This window comes from Glycine soja, chromosome 15, assembly GCF_004193775.1.
Source record: "Glycine soja cultivar W05 chromosome 15, ASM419377v2, whole genome shotgun sequence".
Taxonomy (NCBI): Eukaryota; Viridiplantae; Streptophyta; class Magnoliopsida; order Fabales; family Fabaceae; genus Glycine; species Glycine soja.
Window position 1 is genome coordinate 44,212,660 of NC_041016.1, and position 19,724 is coordinate 44,232,383.

General features: G+C 35.8%; 1 pseudogene; it reads left to right on the top strand.

Annotated features, from left to right (window-relative positions):
- The first annotated feature begins 5,320 nt into the window (after nucleotides 1-5,320).
- On the top strand, nucleotides 5,321-18,617 carry LOC114386195 (annotated as a pseudogene).
- Nucleotides 18,618-19,724: the final 1,107 nt, after the last annotated feature.

Here is a 19,724-nt window from a genome sequence, read left to right on the forward strand (position 1 = left end):
CCATTCACTCTTTCACTCCATTCACATGGGTTTTTGTTTTGCTTCCTGTTGGCTTAGCTTTTTGTTTTGTATTTTACTTCCTTTTCATTCTCGGCCCCTTGCATGTAATTGTTTTTTTTTTGTTATTTAAATTTTTTATTTGGTTTTTATGTATATTGCTTTCGACTGAAAGACTGTTCAGACTGAAAAAATGCGTGACCTTTGTCATACCTACCTTTTCTTTGTCTCCTGCTATTCTGATCTAGCCATGGAACCAAGCCTTCTTTCTTCCTTTATGTTTTGAATGCATGCACGAATATATTTTGACTCATTAATATTGTCAACTGTTATAAAGATTGTTTTGTTTATTTTTTACCAGCAGACAACGAATACACAATTTCCTTTGTTATTTGATTGTTAATCTACATTCCTGTCGAAAGATACTTTATGTCAGCATCCTTTTAAGTTTGGCATGAGTATCACCCTGGAAGTTTGATCCAAAAGATTAAAGGCACATTTACAGCAGTAAGAATGCTGCAAAATGAAACCTTTATGTCACAAACAATGTACATACAACTTTTTTTCATTTTAATATGTTGTTGTCCTTCTCCACATATTTTAGACGTTCCTATTTCAGTGCCATACTTGATTTTCATTTTTGCATTTCCTCTCACTGCAGATTGAATATCCAACTCACACTAATCCATTAATCCTACAGTTCACTGCAGTATTCCACAATGATATGGTAATGTTACATACTAATTGTTTTTATTCTTCATGTTGTTTCATATTTGCTTTGCTGGACATTATAGAAGTGCCCTCTTTTTACCACCAACAATGGGCACCAGAATACCCTGAGTTTGTCAACTTTAGATATGATGGAACAATATACCAAATCAGGCTAAGGCAGCATCGGACAAAAGTCTACTTTGCGGAAGGGCTGAAAGAATTCAGAAAAGATTTATCAATTTACGAATCTGTGATCATTAAATTCTTGGCATGCAACAACAAATCCATGTTTGATCTTTATTTCGTTCCCTCACTGGAATGCCAAACTTGCGAAAGGCCAGAAGTTATGTCAAGACAACATATTTGGACACTTGAAATCACACAATCAATTCTTGGTGCACCAGGACCACTGGTAACAATGAAAACCTCTTCAATGTTGCTTATTAATTCATGCTTATATATCATGCTGTTTTTTTCCCATGCAGAGACTCCCCAATTGTGCCATGACACATGTAAATTCCTGCGGTCAACACATGACCATTCTCAGAAGATTTGGACCTCCATTATAGTGGAATGTTGTGGTGGTTGATGGTGGAGTTGGCCGCAAATATGTTGTCCAACCATGGTATCAATTCCTTGCAGATAATGATTTCTCCCACAGTGATGAAGTCTCCTTCTATTATAGGACCATTGATAAAATATGGGAAATTGTCATCCGCCGGAGAAAGAATTGGGAGTATTAGAGTTAGCTTATATACTTTGATTTTTCTATCTTTTTGTCTTTTATGAACATTTTGTCAATTACATGGTCTCTTTTACTCATCAGTATTGGTTCATAAAAACATTTTTATTTTGTTTTCTGCCAGAGTTAAACATCCTACGCATGGAGTATATTTCTGATGCAGTTGAGATGTATTCCACATAAATTTTGGCTTTCAGATTTTGTTTTGTCATATGACATTGTTAAGGAATGTATCAATGAGTTTTGAGTTTTCATGGTTTGAATTTGAATGAAATGAGTCTATTTTATTTAATATGCTATATTAGTAATTTATAACTGTTGTACTACGAATTTGTTGTTTAGTAAACTAAACATTGTTGATGGAGGGATATTGTTGTCTACTATGCTCATCTTACACATTCCCTGCTATACTCATCTCATATTTATTTGCTGCCTATTCCAATGCTTATGTTTTACAGACCATGTAATATCCATGTTCTGTTTTCGATATTTTTGCTTCTAATTATTGATCATTTTAGTTTTTTTAAGTTACAGGGAAAAGTTTTTTGTTTTTTCCTAACCTTTTCTGTTTTGCATTTTCGTTCCCCACAAAATTACCTTTCTTCACTAAATGAGAAAGCCAATAGTAACATAAGCAATGGATTCTCTCATTCCCGTCCTGTATTTGGAAAACAACAGCACAGAGTAAAAAAAAAAGGAAATAAAATATACAAAAAATTGAAGATTAAACAAAAATTGTGGATTTTTAAAGATATAAAAACCAAATATTTATATTTTGCAATAAAGAGATCATAGTTGTGAATTTAAAAAAAATAGAACAATCAAATGTTTTAATTATAAAATAAAGAGATCAAATTGTAGATTAAATAAAATTAAAAAAACAAAATTGCATTTAAATTTAGCAATTTTTAACTATTAAAATGCTATATGTTTAAATTAATTTAAGCTACATATTTTTTTACATTCAAATTGCTAGAATAGTTTTTTAATTTTAAATTACAAAGAGCATTAAAGTTGTGTCCTGTAATCATATACAAATATTAAAGTTTAATCATAATCTTCTGTAACTCAACAAAAAAACTTAAATATTACATTATTAATCTTAAAAATTAATTTCGACACTCAGTTATCCCTAATTAGTGGCAACTTAACAATCAATTCTATTTTTAAAAAATATTTTATGGATTTATGAATTAAACAAAACATTAGACTAATTTAAAACACATTTCCAATAATCCGTACTTAACAATCAAATTTAAATATTCTGTTAGTATATGAAAATAATCATGATTTTCAAATTAATAATTATATTATGTTAGGATATTCCTAATTTAGACGTTGAGTTATTCCTAATAAATTGGTTATTAACAATCAATTTTAAATATAACCATATCAATTTTAATATATTATTAAAGTCAGGTTCAGTTTTGTATATATTTTTGCCGTTATCATTGCCGATTTATAAAAGTGTAATTAATAAGCATATTTAGTTCAGATTTTTGTTTGTTTTTCATTTCAAATTTATAGGTTCTTAATCAAATTAACAACCATATTTTGTTTAAATATGTAAGTAATAACAACTTAGGTGTTTACTTATTCCTAATTAGTAGGTACTTCACAATCAATCTCACAAGGTTATTTTATGTACCTTCTCCTAGAACCAACCAAAGAAAAGGAAATAAAATGTAGCCAACAATTTCAAGGCACGAGACACTCTTAATATCTAATTATAGTCATTTCCATCCCAAGATTCTTCTTTCTACCTTCTTCTCGTGTTTTTTTGTTAATGTTATAAGATTTCGTTTATCAACTGTTATGTTTTATGAATTTAAATGGTTTTAGACATGGCCAAAAGGTTTATGCTCTGTCAATTTTGTGTGTATTACTTTCTTTAATTTATAGTGGACAAGAATCAATCAAAAAGAAGGAAAAAAAATGCAATCAACAATTTGAAGGTACGGTCTGACACTCCTGATACATGATTGTAGGCAGGTACACCCCAACGATCCTTTTATGCGCCTTCTTCTCATATTTTTATTAATGTTATAAAATTTCAGTTGCCATACGTAATGTTATGTGAATTTTAATTATAGATTTAACGTGGACGAAAGGTTTATGCCCTGTAATTTTTGTGTGTATTGCTTTCTTTAATTTATGCTGGACGGGATTCAATCAAAAAGAAGAAAAAATTTGCAACTAACAATTTGAAAGCATGGCCTGACACAACTAATATCTGATTGCAGTCATGTGCATCCCAAATGTTCTTTCATTCGCCTTCTATTAATTTTAATTTGTAGATTAAAGTATTCTCTGTCCTGTTGACACCTGTCCAATAAAAAAATAATAAACCATCTACCTTCTTTGCTCACTTCAGTCCACGTGCAAGGCTTCATCCTTTTCTGAAGGTTTGTGTTTTAGAAGGCCCTTCTCTCTTCTTTGTGCCGGTTGTTGCAATTCCTCCCTTTTTAAAATTTATTTATTTATTTTCACAACCACCAAGCCACATGTCACTTTCTAATTGTCGGATTTTTCCCTTTTTTTGTCTAATTATTTGTGGTTTGATTTTTAGGACAATCTAACGACAGTGCTGAAGGTTACGGCGCTTTGCCCATGGAAGAGTTGGGATAGGCTATTGAAGAATAAAGGTATTGAAGAATAAAAGACCCTTTTATATCAACTAGAAAATACATTTTTACAACTGATATCACAAAAGACATGATACAGAGTAGCCTCCCTTTCGTGGGTTTTACTGCACTTTTTATCATTTATAATAGTTTGCAGTTTTTCTTTTTACAAACAATCTCTATGTTATATACAAACAGGATCCTGACTAATAGTATTTGTGCCACTTACAGTAAAATGTCGCCGCCCCGTGCATCGCACGGGCATTCCACTAGTTATAAATGAGTTTAATGGTTGGCACTTTATGTCATCTTAGCATATTGACACAATTTTTTTTTCTTGGTGAATACGTAACCTAATTTACTCCTACATTTAATGTTATATGATTGTTTTAGACTTGTAGTAGTATCAGAACTTTCTGGTTTTTGAGTCTTGTAATTGCATTATTCCTGTTTGTCAATGGTTTTTGAGTCTTGTAATTGCATTATTCCTGTTTGTCAATGGTTTTTGAGTCTTGTAATTGCATTATTCCTGTTTGTCAATGACAACCCCACACAGTTTCCATCGTTGAGTATATCTTGTTATGATTTTATAATTTTATTATTTTTAATCCTATTTGGTATAACTTGTTATTATTCTTAATCTTGTTTAGTATAGCTTGTTATTATTTTTAATCTTGTTTAATATAACTTAATTTTTAATCTTATTTAGTATAACCTTAATCTTATTTAATATAACGTTGTTTTTAATCTTATTTAGTATAACCTTGTTTGGGTTTGTTTCATTAGGCTTTAGGAATGGTTAATATTCAAGGATAAGAAGTTTGATTTTCTATGGACATGCTAGTTTGAAATTCGGATTGCATTCTTTTTATTAGAAAATGATCCTTGTAGTTGATTCAAAGTTTGATTCATTTATTATTTTTCATTGTGACAGTGTATAGGAAACATTCTTCATGTTCAGTGGTCAATAAACAACTTTAAATATAATTTGATTCTCATGGTGGTCAACTAAACCACATTTGGTGGTGTAACTAGCATGGTTTCCAAATATATATGTCATTTTGTTGTGTTCAATTGTGTAAATTAATCCAAAATATGCAATGTTTTCAAGGATGCTCCATTATATACTTGACAATTGAGTGCTTGAGTCTATGACTAAGTCTATTTCTAAAAACTTTGTTGGATTGAACTCATGTTCATTTAATTTTAATTTGTACTTAACACATACGATGCTTATTTTGACAATATGACCTCTATTTATAGTGTTAAATGGTATGTGATGTGTTATGAAAATTTTAATTTATTATTAATATATAATTATATCAAAACTCTTGCCAATGATGACATGTCTTTTATAAATTGTGAATTTGAGTTGGAATCTACTATGATGGATATGTTTGATTGTGATTTGAAAAATCAATATATAATTTTCATTTTGATTGATGAATATAATAAAAAGTAAGCCCCTTTTTTTTGTCACAATTTAAGAAAATAAATTTCTATTTAATCTTCCTACTCTTAAAAATTTGTATGTTTTTCATAGATTTAAAGGAAGATTAAATAATACTCAATAATTTTAAAATATTATGTAATATTAAAAACATTTTTGAATGATTAAATATTTAAATTTATTATAAATATTCTGTAACATTAAAATTATTATTGAATTGTTAAATATTTAAGATTGTTTTTTAATTATTAATATTAAGAAAATAGCCAATATTAGTTTCAGTAAATTTAATATTATGAATTTAAAAATAAAATTTTATATATGAAAGAATTGAATTGTTCCATTCAAACTAAAAATTTAAAATTTCATGAATTCAAATTGATTTATCTAAATAAATCATTTACAAAATAAAAAAATTAAATAAAAATATTCTAAATTTGAACATTTCAAATTCTTTAGAATTTTGAAATTCTCCCTCCAAGCACATAATAAAAGTATTTTGATAATTACTATTGAGCCATAGAAAATCAATAGTCACACTCCTAAATTGGGTCACACCCATAAGGCCATAACATTCCATTTTAATTTCTCTTTCTTTCGATTTTCTCAAGACGACGTCGTTTCTGGTTGCTGCAGGATTTTCCGTGAAGTGGATTCGGCCACTAAGAAGAAGTGCGGAGTAAACGCGGAAGATTGTTTGTCAAACGACGACAGTTTTGGCGCCGACGGGAATGGACGGCACGCCGTTTTCAATGCGCTGGATACTCTGCTTAAGGACAGTTTAGAGCGTCTTAAGATGATGAGGTTAGCTCCGATTTTATCTAATTCGAAGAATTTAGTTCGAACTTTTAAGTGATATGTAGGTTGAATTGAATTACCATAGTGGCATGCATATATGATATGAGCAAGGTTTCAATTATCAATTGAGGTCCTATTGTGGTTTCGTCATGTTTGTTGATATCACGGACAAATGCGACCGATGTGGTCTCAATTACGGTCGCCGACAGTTAAAAATCTTGATGTTGCGCGGACCATTTTTTAAAACCTTGGATATGGGAGTAAGAATAAATATTGAGTTATTGACTGTTAGATATTATTATGAATGATCAAGATTAAGGATGCATCTGGAATGAACAACTTAATTAAGCACTTATTGAGTAAGTGCTTATCATGTAAGTACATATGTAAAAGGTCCATTTGGATGAACTTCTCAGTAAGTACTCGTAGAAGAAGAGAAAAGAAGTAGAATGAATTAAACTTCTCTCTAAAGTTAAAGTTAGCTGATATGTAAGTTAAGATCAAATTTTTGAGAACTTCTATGAATCGGCTTATACATAAGCTAATTTTAACTTATGAGAGAAACTTATTGCATTTTATCTTCTTATTTTCTTTTCCTATAGTTTATCCATACAGGGCATAAGTTGTTTTTATAATCCAATAGGAAGCATGGTTAAACTATTTTCAGGTATATTGTAATTTATTTTTGTAAGGTATCCTAGAGAAAATATTGAATTTGTCTGAAAACAGCTTACAGACTTATCATATTCGTTTTTCACTGGCTCTTTCAAACACTTACACAAGTGTTTATGTCATAAGTCTAAATAATCTGTAAATAGCTCTTCCAAATGAACCCTAAACACACACAAGTCATGAGTTTTTTAGAGGTCACGTGAATTTTTGAAGTGTGATTTTAAAAAGCTTCTAATCTTGACATCCATGTATGGTTGTATGGCCTAGATTTGTTCCTATCATGTAAAAATGGCTTTGTCGCTAGCTATATCCCCATATATGTATGCCTGTTTTTTGTGTACGTTAGCAAAAAGATGCAAGGGATTCCAATGAGTGACTTTTGGGTTAAATGTTGCAGGGAGAACCTATGTTTGGTAAAGACAGGTCTAACTATAGGATATGCATGTGAATCCAAGTATGCTGAAGATACAGCTACTATTAGGCGTTTGTGCTTAGATGGTAAGTTGGAAGCAGCTGTTTGGCTTCAGGGGAAAATGGTGCAGAAAGGTGTTGTTCCTGATGTGTTTACCCACAACCATATTGTAAATGGGCTTTGCAAAATTGGTCTTCCGGACAAGGCGGATTTGGTTGTTCGAGAGATGCTAGAATTTGGTCCTCGTCCCAACTGTGCCACTTATAACACTTTAATTAAGGGCTATTGCGCTGTTAATGGCGTGGATAGGGCTTTGTATCTGTTCTCCACCATGGCCTATGCTGGGATTCTGCCAAACAGGGTTACTTGTAGCATACTGGTGTGTGCACTGTGTGAGAAAGGTCTTCTGATGGAAGCTAAAAGCATGCTTGTAGAAATATTAAAGGATGATGACGAGAAAGGTATACCTGATTTAGTTACCTCTTCTATATTTATGGATAGCTACTTTAAGAATGGAGCAATTATTCAGGCTCTCAATCTTTGGAATCAGATGCTTCAAAATTGTACAAAAGTTGATGTTGTAGCTTATAATGTTCTTATCAATGGATTTTGCAAGAGTCAACTAATGAACCTTGCATATGGATATGCATGTGAGATGTTTAAGAAAGGTTTACTTCCTGATGCTTTTACTTATAATATTCTTATTGGTGCTCTTTGCAAGGAAGGAAAAATTAGTGAGGCTTGCTATACCATTGGAGTTATGTCTAATATGGGAATTATGCCTGACCAAATTACATACCAGATTGTGATTCGAGGCTTTTGTTTTGACGGAGAGATTGTTAGAGCAAAAAACTTGCTTTGGTGTATGTTGAGCAATTTAATGGTGCCCAAACCTTTAATATGGAACCTAATAATGACTTGTAAGGGAGATATAATGATCTTAGTAATGCATTTTTTACAAGAGATCAGATGCTGGATTTTGGTGTTTGCCCTAATGTATTTACTTATAATGCTTTAATTCTTGCACAGGTTAAGAGTGGAAATTTCCATGGTGCTTGATCTCTGAAGGAAGAGATGATTTCGAAATGTCTCTTTCCTGATGTGGTTACCTATAATTTGTTGATAGGTGCTGGTTGTAATATAGGATGGCCTGATTTTGCTCTTCAATTACATAATGAGATGGTGCAGAGGGGGTATGAACCAGATTTAATAACTTATACTGAACTTGTTAGGGGGTTCTGTATTAGAGGTAAGATGAAAGAGGCAGAAGAGCTCTATGCCAAAATACTAAAATCTGGTTTGTTGAATGATCATGTTCCAGTTCAGATTATTTTTAATAAGTACTGCAAATTGGAGGAACCAGTTAGAGCATTTAACTTTTATCAAGACTGGTTGGAAAGTAAAAAAGGGTAGTCTTCCTTAATAAATTCCACGTTGTGCCTATGGCTTTACACATCATGAAGTTCTGGAAAAAGAAAGCTGCATTTGCCTGATTGAAATGTTGGCAGTAGCTCATACAAGTAATGAACAGTCCAGGTGCGTGTTGACATTTTATCCATCACAATGTACTTTCAGTGATATAGTTGTCAGTCAAAGTCATCCAAACTGTTGCTAAATGTTGTACCTGAAAACTTAAGTAGATTTTGGCTTGATAAGTGGAGCAATTTTATGTGCTGACTGCTGATTTGTGTTGTATAATTATATGCTGTAATTTTGTTAAAATGATAATGGGCTGCTACATTTAACATTATGTGTGTGCTGTTTGGAACTTATAATTGCTATATTTTTATAAAATGCTTAACTTGCATGGAAACTTGCTATAAACCTGTCCTACTCAGAAAATGGATGTATTCTCATTGCATCCATGTTTTTGCTTGTCATGTTATACTTGTATTCTATTATAGACCCTGAACAATTTAGTGCGTATGGTGGAGTGATGCCCATCTGGATGCATGTGGGTCCAGGCACACCAGAGATGGACCCAATCCAACTATCAGTTTTTTGTCTACTGAGGATTAGTGCCCTTCCAAATCACCTGCATGCTCTTTCTTGGACATCCTTCTACTGTGATTTCTAGGCACGTTCACCTCATTTAGACTTTTGATTGTGTTTCTCTCGTGCTTAATAAATATTAGTATTATATAGGTTGTGTCCTTTTGTGCCTTGTAGATATTTTGTGAAATATATCTCTTTTTAATAAAGTTTCCCTCATTGCTTATTGTTTGGAGGACACTATGTCTTTTTGGCTTGGTATATGACCTACTATAGAGGCTGGTTTCTTGTGACCGTTTAGAAGTTGGTCTATGAATGCTATATGTGGATATTATACTGGTTATATGTGTATGCTTATCACCTCTTTCTTTAATGTTATTGTATTTCTTTTGCAATAGTTGTGTATGGAGATTTAAATTGCGGCTCATAATTTCTGAATTTTCATGAAAATAAAAATAGGGCAGTGTATCATATAATAAAAATTCAAAGTTATAAATGCCTTAAAAATTTCCCTTCCAAATTGAGTTTAAATTTTAAATATAACAGTTAATAATCTGGTATATAAGTAGCCACAGTGTCACAACTATGATTGTTTGATTATTAATTACAAATATATCTTTAATTTTGGATTTTTTTTTTCATTTTATACACCTATTTGTGTAGTGTAAATTATAAATTATTTATCTTGTACATATAATCTTTAGTGTAGCAGCCATCCACTATCTGCTATCATGATATGGCAGTTTTTGGGTAGGCCACTCTTCACTGCTATTTGGGATTGATAACTTCTTTGTAATGATCAGAAGAACCCTTTATACTTACTAGAGTAGCATATTATCAAAACCCAACCAGCAAGATTGATTAGCCAAAATTTCTTGGCTATTGCTTTGGTAGTGTATAAATGGGGAAGAACAAACCAAGCTGCAGATGTTGTATCTTGTAGAGGAATGGGAATTAATTTTTTTTTATCAGCCAAAATAAATATATATGTATATTAAATGAGTACCAGAGGTACTAAAAGGTACAGGATTGAGATTACATATGTGATGTATTTGAATTCAGCCAGCTGTTTGGTCCACCCCAGGATGGGGCACATAACAGACTCTATTACAATTAATTGCCCTGCACTCCTAATGTCAACTACATCTAAAACCTTGTGCAAGATTTGAAGACCACTGATTGTAGTGAGTGTTGAAATCCTTCTCTAAGTGTTTCATCCAAGTCCATACCAAAAACAGTGCATCCTCCATCAATTTGTTTGCGTTGAAACTGCTATTGGAGAAAACTATATCATTTTTGTGCTTCCATATGGTCCAAGTCAGTGCTATCCACCACCCTTTCCATCTAGACGCAGCCATTCCTTCAATGATTTGAGACACATGCTGAATAAAATGTTGTCTTGGGTGATTTGGGAAGACGTTCACCAAATTCACCCATGACAACGATTCCCACCAAACTGGAATTATTTTCTGGCAGTGAAAAAACAGATGTGCTGCGGTCTCCTCCACACTTCTACAAAAGGGACATAAGTAATCCTGCAGGTCAATTTGCTTCTTCCTCAGGTTTGTCTGGTTGGTAGCCTGTCCTTGAGTAGTCTCCAAGCAAACACAGCCGCTTTAGATGGAACTTTGAGCTTCCATAGTTCCTTGAACTCTTCCCCCTAGGCCTCCACAGGTACATGCTGTCTAAGCATATTGTATGCGCTCTTAAGTGAGTACTGCCCAGTTGGATCAGGTTCCCACACCCACTGGTCACCAATCAGAGGTCTAATTCTGAGCCCCTCCACTTCTTGAATAAATGAAACTGCCATCTCTATCTCATTGTCGAAGAATGGTCTTCGCCTCTTAAAATCCCATTCCTAGCCAGTATCTTTGTGAATTCCCATGTTCTGAATTAATTGATTTTGCTGATCCGATATGGTGTATAGCCGAGGATACTTCTCTAATAGTTGATTCCCACCTCCTGTCCATGTATCCTCCCAAAATTTAACTTGGTCCCCACACCCAACCTGCCATATTATTGAAGTATTCAAAAGCTGCCCCTGCTGTGGATGTTGACACAATTTCTTCAGATCCCTCCACCATATAGATTCCGTAGTAGCTCTCGGTTCTTCATTTAATCTTCTCCATCCACCATACTTTGAATCAAGCAACCTTGCCCACAATTCCCCCAGCCTCTGAAATAACTCCTATTTCCATTTGCCCATAAGTGAAACGTTAAATGATGTGATGTCTTTAACCCCCAAACCTCCTTCCTCTTTTGGCAAGCACACCGTTTCCCACTTGATCTAACATTCTCCATAGTTGCCTCCCCCAAACCTCCTTCCTCTTTTGGCAAGCACCCCCTAAAATCAGACTCAGAATGACTTTGATTGCTCTAACATTCTCCATAGTTGCCTCCCCAAAAAATATTGTATCGTCTGCATACTGGAGGAGGTTGATTTCCACATTATTTGTGCCTGATAGAAATCCCTTGTATAACCTTTTCTCCATAGCATTGGTCATAAGGCCATTAAGTCCTTCAGCAACAATGTTAAATAACAAAGGTGATAGTGAATCTCCCTGCCTAAGTCCTCTTTGTGGCACAAACTCAGATGAAGGACTGCTGTTAACCAGGACTGACACCGATGCTGATTTTAGACAACCATCCATCCAATGAATCCACTTTGCACAAAATCCCATTCTTGTCATCATGTACTTAAGGAAATCCCACGACACCGAGTCATACGCCTTCTCATAGTCAACCTTGAAGATAACACATGACTTTTGACCTCTTTTGGCTTCTTCCACTACTTCATTTGCTATTAACACACTATGGAGCATATGCCTGCCTTCTATGAATGCTGACTATCGCTCGCTTATGATGGAATGCATAACCTTCTTCAATCTATTCGCTAAAATCTTAGCAAGTATCTTGTAGGTATATCCTATCAATGAGATAGGTCTGTAATCGTTCAACACCTAAGGATCCACTATCTTTGGAATTAAGGCTATGAAAGATGCGTTGAGGCCCCTTGAAAAAACTCCATTTACATGAAATTCATCAAGAAATTTAGGAAATCAAATTTGATGATATCCCAAAATTGCTTGATGAATTTAAAATTGAATCCATCCGGACCCGGACTTTTATCGCTACCACAACTCCACACCGTTCTCTTAACCTCCTCCTCATGAAAACGCTCCATCAACATTTGGTTCTGCTGGAAATCAATGGTCTGGAAATAAATACCGTCAAGTCTTGGTCTTGCCTGATCAAATTCTTGAAAACGCTGCAAAAAGAATCTCCGCACTTCCTCTTTGACTATTGTGGGCTCATCTTTCCACAAGCCATCAATCAGCACCCCATTCAAGCAATTATTCCTCCGCCTAGAATTTATCATCAAGTCGAAATATCTGGAATTGCAATCACCCTCCTTAATCCACTTGGATCTTGCCTTTTGTCTCAATAATGACTCATGTGCCTGAGCTGCCTCCCATAACTGCTGCTGCAGCTGCTTTCTAACTTCCAGCTCTTGATGATTCAGCAGCCTATCATCTGACTCCTCTTCCATCTTATTTAGATCTTCTTCTATTTTTTTGTATTTGCTGTAAGTGTCTCCAAAATGTGTCTTGTTCCACTCCTTGATGCTGACTTTGAGAGCTTTAATTTTCTGTTTTAACACATATCCTCTCCATCCACTTTGATTATTATGGGACCAGCTTTCCTGAACCAGCTTCTTGAAGGACTTATCTTTAAGCCAGCAGTCTAGTATACGAAAAGGCTTAGGACCCCAGTCAATACTCTTAGATTTGAGCATGATAGGGCAATGGTCTGAAAAGTTCCTTTTGAGTGTATATTGTGATGAAGCAGGCCACTTGGATAACCATTCTAGAGAAACCAAAAACCTATCCAACTTGCTCTTAGCACTGCCATTTGGTCTGAACCATGTAAAACGCTTACCCACCCAAGGTGCTTCTTCTACTTCCAACTCCGCTATCCAGTCATTGAACTCCCTGATATTTCCCTCATCCAGCCCCCTCTGACTTGAGCCCACTCTCTCTGCAGCTGTCCTTATATTATTGAAATCTCCAACTATACACCAATAGCCTCCAGGATTTTGATTTTTCATCTGTTTAATATTTTCCCACAACGTCCTTTTATCTTGAAGATTACACGGTGAATATATATTAATTAAATGTACTGGTTGTGATTCCTGGCGCCATTTGCCTGTCAGCATTATAAAGCCAGCACCTAAGATTCTTCTTTCTACCTTGAACAATTTCTCATTCCATATACATAGAATGCCACCAACCGAGTTGAGCGAAGGGTATGTTTCCTAGCTGATTTCTGAATCCCCCCACAAAGCTGTGCACATTGACTTGTCAACACTCTCCTTTTTTGTTTCCTGTAGACATAGCATGTCTATGTGATTCTCCCTTACCATCCTTCGAATTGTTGGCCACTTAACCCCCCTCCCCAACCCTCTTACATTATATGATATAATGTTCATTGATTATGCCTCCTGCTCCCCAATCTCTCGACCTCATCAACATCTCTTCTCTCCAATTCCAACAACTGCTGAACATAATTTTTTTGGGAATTGCGAGTAGTCATCCCTAATTCTGTGACCATTCTCCATGTGCTTTCTGCATCTTGATAGTGGTTTGCTGATTGGAATTCCCCATCATGCCTTAATTGTGATTGGGCCATGTGTTGCTGCATGGAGTTGCTTAGCTGGCCTTCTGTTTGCTTTTCAGCCATTTTCTGGTGATGTGATTGTATTGTGGTGATTTCAGAAGCTATGGCTTCTTGCGGGCTATTAACGGCACACAGTTGGGCTTGTTTCTTTTTGCCCATTCCTTTTCGGGAGTACACTTGCCAGGAACTACATTGGGCTTGAATAGGGCTATTTGGGTCTGTTATTTGGGGGTAAGTTATTTTAGTGGGGGTGTGAATATCACAACCCTCATCCACTACCCGCCCCATGTGCTGGTCACGTGCTTCTTCAGGTTTAAAACCCCCCTTCCTTTCTTCAACGTTTGTCTCTGTCCCCCCCTTTCCTCTTTCGTATTGTTGACTGCGCTTTCACCTGGGGCATAACTTCCCTTTTGCCGAAAACCTTCATTTTGGTTCGAAGGTAGTTGTGCTGTCCCCTTCACCTCCCTACCATGCGTCTGCATCTGTACATCCTTTGGCTGCACTATGGCAGACTGCGATATTACCTGGCAGTCAATAGTTTTGTCCTTCAGTTCTGGTTCAACGCGAAAACCATTGGTTACCCATAGTGGCTCGTCTCCCTCCGTGCCGTGGTTGTGGCCGTGTACCAGGTTTTCCGGCCACGATGGCTTCACATGAGTCTCCGTCATCTGCAGTGCATCCCCGATACAGTCCGGCATGTCGACCTCGACTGGGATTTCCGTCAACTCTTGCCTCGCGCCGTCATGCATGTTCGCCGCCTTCACTCTCTCCGCACCCTCCGCGCTGCCTTGTTTGGGTCTCGGCGAGACTTCGTGCGAGTTGTCGTTGCATGGGGTGTTTACTCCCGACGACCTCCTCGGTTCCTTCTTTGACCCCGACGACGAGGCTCCTCCGCTCAACTCCCCAGAAGCACCCTCTTTGTTTTGCTGTTGCATGCTAGTCCACCACAATGACGGGATGTCTCCCCATGTTGTTCCATCTTCACTTTCGTCCGACTGTATCTCTTCAGATGAGCTCTGATCACTCCATTGTCGGCGCTGGCAGTTGGCACATGACTTCCCGCTTTCCTCCACTATGTGCACCTCATATGACTCTCCTTGTATGTGTACATTCACCGTGTGCTGTATGAGTGGCTTCCATGGTGTCTTGATTAATATCCTTGCCATGTCCAGCTTCTTGAGTTCTTCTACATAATCATCTGCGTCCACCATTTCGTCGATGGAGGCCACTATTTGTTTAATGTGATGCATGTCCCACGCAATCAGCGGTATTCCCCAGCAATGGACCCACGTCAGTCTAGAGCCAGCACGAATCTGTGGGTTCCATGGCTCTAAGGAAGTGAACACATCTCCCCACCCTTCTTTGTCTTCCTCCATCACTCGCTTAGCTTTTTCTTCTGTGAGACCAAGGAGTAACACCATGTCATCCCCAATGTACTTCGGGTGTATGTTCTCCCCAATATCCCACCACATGTTATCCTCTACCCTATCAAACATTGTCATATTTTTTAATCTCCCTACCCAAGCCCCTTTGAGCCATTGCTGCCCTATCCCCTGTATCTCAAGGTTCACTGATGACCTCGAGCTATAACAAGTAAACTCCCCTTTAGGTAGTGTTCCCCTCTGTTCTGTTCTTGGAATATGCCTCCTCACTGCCTCCGCATACGACCCTTGCTGAGTGTGCGCCTTTGTTTCTGGCTTCATTGTCAGGTATGTATCTCTAGACCCCTCCAGATGATGTTTACCCCCAGTTCTTCCCCTGGCAGCTGTTTGTGAGTTTTCACGTTTTGATCTCCCAAATGTAGGAGTGTTTACGAACATTTTTAACCCTCCAAAAACCATGCTGTCAAGCTTCTTCTCCACCTGATGAACATCCTGTACCCCTTTGAATCTAACAAACCCATATCTCTTTCCAATTTTGTTATCTCCCTCACATCTCCCACCTGCTTGAAATGCCTCCAAAGGTCTTTTTCCGTTGTTTCTTCAGGGAATCTAGTGAAGTAAAAGGAGGTTATGTCGTTACGTTCTCGCCAATTAGCTCGTTTGTAGCAGTGATGATCTTCGTTCCTTTTCCGATCAATGCTCAGACGAGGACCCTTCTCTCTCCTCTCCCATCTATTCCTAACTCTCTCCCACCCGCAGTCTCTCTCTCTACTGTGTCTCTCTTCTCTCATTCTCTCCACACAATGGCACTAACTAGGACAATACAGAGGATGCAGATAAAGTGCAAGAAGCAGTGCAAGTAGATCCTGCTTTGGAGAAAGTTTTGGACAAAGTAGGAGCTGATCCTAACTCCAAATCTGGGTACACTAGAGCAGGGCATGTTGGTATATGAGAGAATGAAGAAAAGAGTGGCAACAGCAGAAAGAAAAGGAAGAGAGAGAAAGTAACAGAACAGCCAGCTGGTGGAAGGAGAATGGAGGAGGGAGATTCATGAATCCTGGAATGAGAGAGAGAAATGGTTAAATGGAGGAGGAGGGGGAAGTAACTGAAAGGGGTATGACAAAATTTGTTAAGGGTCTCGGCGGTCAGGTTAGATTGAGTAGATGAGCTGGTCCTCTCAGTCAGGTATTTACCATTTCTGTGATCATATATTATCTATTTTCTATCTTGTAAGGAGCTTAGCTCCATTCCATTGCTATTGTAGTAGCAGTATCTGCTTAAATCCTGTAACAGAGGCTTCTTCCTTTGAGTATTACGAGTATTTCCATATACATTTCAGTCCAGTTTCTTCTATATCGGGGTCCTATCAATTGCTTATCCGTAAGGCAATAGAGATCATGTGCAAAATCTTTGCACAGCAGCGCATGCTTCTACATGGGCTTGTGCACATCTTTGTTGGATCATGCAAATTGAATGGCCTAGCATAATGTTGTGCAGCTAGGCTTGACACTGCATGGTCCAGAACTTACGATTCTTGTCAATCATCTTGAAAATTGGCCCCTTTTCATAGGAAGTGTGTTAAATTTAAGATCAAATACCAATTAATAAGATACAAATTTCACCCAAATTTCTTAGATTAACTAGTTGACTGACGGTTTAGCAAAGTTACTTTGGGAGGGCATTTGGCAAACTGACTATACCAGTAGGTTATAAGTGGATGATCTGCCAATCAAACGTCTGGAAGCATTGGCCCATCGAGTTGTCATTTGCCACAATCACCAATTGCCACAAGTATTTGGTCTAATAGGCCACAACCATCAACCAAAGCTATATGTGAGGATGTGTATGTGATCATTGGCTTGTTTCCTGATTTTAGCTTTTAGAACAAGGCTCCTAACACCCTGAGAAGAGGTATTGTTAGGCCAGAAAAGAGTGAGTGGCCCAAGAGTTTTGAAACTTTATAAGGAACAAGGATGTAGTGAGGAACAAGGGGAGACTTCATTAAAAAGCCCACAGAGGAGTGCCACTGGCAAGGAGTTAAATGGGATGCTAGTGAGAAAAAGAAAATGACATTTTGCTTATGCAAGTAATTTTGTGGATACTGAGAGGTTATCTCTCTTTGAAATGGCCTGGTCCTGAGACAATATCTATTGCTGGTGATAGTTTCTTTTCTGGTTCAATTTTAGTCACTTCTCTGTGTATCCACTGCATAACACAGCAGACTTTTTTAAAATTGTGTTTGAGTTTAAAATTCCTTGGTGGCTTTCTATCCTTTGTGCTTCTTTTCTTATTGGTGATCTAATTACATAGCTGTCTTGGCACTAATTATCTGTGTAAACCATATATAATTGAATCAAACATTGATGGAATTTGCACATTCAATTTTCTAGGTGTTCATTCATTTCCTTTTTCTTTTCATTCTCTCAACTCAAGAAGCAGAAAGTTGTGGATTTGCCTGTTCTCCAACCTTCATTTGTCTATAGAATTCTTGATTATTCATTCATTTTTTATTTTAATGCTAATTGTAATTATACTTAAATATTTTATATACAGTTGGAGCAATTGGAAGAAGTGCTGCTTCTCTTGGTGGAGGTTATCATAAATGTCCATAAGTGTACCATTGCCAGGCTACTTGCACAAATTGGGCCAAGTGTGCCTAACAGAGAACCTTGGGAATCATACGCACTGCCTCACTGGTTCATAATGCTGAATGATTCAAATTGTAACTTTAGGTGGGTGTGCTTACTAACAATTTTATTGTTAGCTAGTGCTTGTAAATGTTAATGACGAGTCTGGTTTAGCTTGCATATTTGGTTCTGATTTTTATTGTGAATAAATAAGATCAATGCATTGTAATGTAGCTTTATCTTTATTTTTATATTTCACAATTTACAAGAATTTAGCTGCAGCCACAAGGGAATGTTTCACCAAAGGGAAATATGACAGCCAGGGCTTATTTTGAGGTGGCTGAAAAGTGATAATTTATTCTTCATCTTGTAATTATTGTTAAAGTGATTATTTTTTCTAAAAATGTTGGAATGTTGAGGCAGATATCTATGCTTCAGCTACTTTGATTAAGGTTTGCAAGTTACCTGAGAAATTGTACTTGGAAAACAGAATGCGTTAAAGCTGTCTGAGAGCTTAAGGTGTTATAGATTCAGACTAGCTATCTGTTATTCTACATCTATTAATTTACTCCACTTGTTCTGAAGTGAATGTTAGCATTCTAACTTTTCTGTGAATTCAATATTGCAGGAGTCTGGTTGATTTTTTGCCCGTTTTGTATTGTGTTTTCAGTAGTCATGAAAAACTTGAATTGTTTACTCAAAGTGCCTTCCACAACCTTGGTTGAGAAATATATACCCACATAAAATTGAGGCCCATCGGAAATGTAAATTGGCGTTGAAGATTGTGATGTCTGAGATTTTAAGATGGAAATTTGCACATTTAATATTTTTTTTAGCATATCCTTGACTATATACACTTTCCAAACAAAAGTATAGAAGTTTAATTAATCATTTAAAATGCTGTAAAAAAATTAATCAATTTAAAATGTTTTAGGGTTAGGTGATTGATTCAGATTATATGCATCTTAAATAAGATTGAGTTTGAGTCTAATATATTGAAAAAGCTTTCATTAGAAGAACTAATGTTACCATATTGTGAATGTTCTTGAATTGAACAAAATTCCCCCTCTTAAAGGATATCTGTGGGCTAAACATTTTTTTTCTCTAAAATCATTCCAAGTAAATTTGCATTGTATCATATTGAATGTTTTTTGAAATAGCATTATAGCACATACTAAAAGTAAATGATGTATATAAGTTTGAAAACAAAGAAGGCAGGGGAGAAGCTATGTTAGCTATGAGGGCTTACGGGTGCTACAAGAAATATACATCACTAAATTATATTTAAATTATTAAGTTTAAAAAAATGTAAATATCAACAAGTCGAGTTTAAATTTTGTGGATTAAAAATATGATTAAGAGAAAAGATTCTATTAAAGATGATTAGTAAAATTTTAGGATATTAGTTATTAACAAAATTGATAAATATTATCCACCAATATCATGATGAAAAGTTGATAAAAAAAATATACATAACTTTTATAAGTGATCATGACTACTAAAAATAAAATGAAAATTAAAATAACCTATACAATTTAGATTCAAACAAACTAATTCAAATTGAACTACAATTTTTTCATGATAACATCGAAAGATTTTTGTTTTTTACTTCAACTTATGCAAACCAAGTACCTAACCTA